Source organism: Austrofundulus limnaeus, unplaced genomic scaffold (genome assembly GCF_001266775.1).
Source record: "Austrofundulus limnaeus strain Quisiro unplaced genomic scaffold, Austrofundulus_limnaeus-1.0 Scaffold642, whole genome shotgun sequence".
Classification (NCBI taxonomy): domain Eukaryota; kingdom Metazoa; phylum Chordata; class Actinopteri; order Cyprinodontiformes; family Rivulidae; genus Austrofundulus; species Austrofundulus limnaeus.
Window position 1 is genome coordinate 189,313 of NW_013953044.1, and position 1,299 is coordinate 190,611.

The 1,299-nt window shown below is 36.6% G+C and overlaps 1 protein-coding gene across 2 annotated transcripts in view; it reads left to right on the forward strand.

Moving 5' to 3' along the window:
- The window catches only part of scfd2 (sec1 family domain containing 2), a 249,408-nt gene that overhangs the window by 154,421 nt on the left and 93,688 nt on the right, over positions 1-1,299 (forward strand). The window lies entirely within an intron of this gene.

Below are 1,299 nucleotides of genomic sequence, written 5' to 3' on the forward strand. Positions count from 1 at the left end.
AGGTACCTGTGAGGTTAGCCTTAGGGTTTGTGGTCAGAGTTAGGCTGTAGAAATATAATGGAAGTCAATGGAATGTCCCCAAAATGTATAGTTGGGCAAACGTGTGTGTGTGAGCATCTTTGTGTTTTTTTTTAAACACACATGTTCATGCCTTCTCGTCCACCGGTGCAGTCTGTAACTTTAGCCCAGCATGTTGCTGCGAGGAACTCCACAGATGTTCAGATGTTTCTCCTTGAAAAATAAACAGAACTGAGTCAGTTCTCTCGCTGAACTCAGGGACTGTCAAAATAAAAGCTTGGCTCCCTTTGGACCTCTGCTCTCACTGGTTGTGTTGCTGACGGACAGCTCTCTGCTCAAGCTCTAACCTGCACTTTGAGTTTGGTTCTTCTGAAGTCTGTGAACGAGTAAAGCAGGGGACACGTCTCCTGGCAAAACTGAGGCTGGGAGATTGATTACCCCTCACACTGGGTAAGATTTAAAGTCCCAACAAGGGACTGGAGGAAAAAAATAAGCCTTCTATGGGAAGAAACTTGAAACTGAATTAGATTTCCTCAGACTGAATGTGTTTGCAGAATGTGAAATCAAATACATTGGTTTGAACATTAATTTCACTAAACTGAAAATGAATGTAATGGTTATAGTATTATAGGATTGTTAATTGTTTATCATACAAATATGATAATTATGGCACATCTGGCAACCCTGAACCACTTCATTTAGACTGAATCTCTACATAACAGAAAGGACTGATGTGAAACTTGTCCCGTGGATTGTATAGTGAGGTGTTTTGTTTATTGTGCTTACCTGTCTGGGACAAAGGATGAAATTTAGCTATTGTGCTAATTTTTGCATATTTACACTGCAAGGAATTGTGGTAATGTTGATTAATGTGCGTCAAAAATCAATCAAATAAACAAATAAATAAACTTTATAGGGCTGTGAAATTAATYGAGTTAACTCTAATTTTAGTACTGCATGGGCATAGATAAAAATTTTAATCGCGGTTAAAATTTACAATCACTTTACTMTGGCTGAATATGTAGGTTTGTATATTACAATGCACTCAGTGCATGCCAGGTCATGTTTGTAAATGAGAAGTGGTTCTCAAACAGTTTACTTGGATAAATAAAGTTTTAAAAAAACTCCATGTGTAACACATTATGTACAGTTTTTTTTCTTTTTGTCTTCTTATGGCTTATTTTATTTTATTTATTCATGTTTTGCTGACATCTATCTTTCATTCCTCATGTACTCATTTGGAATGAAAATCCTTGAATTCTTGATTTAACCTCATTATTC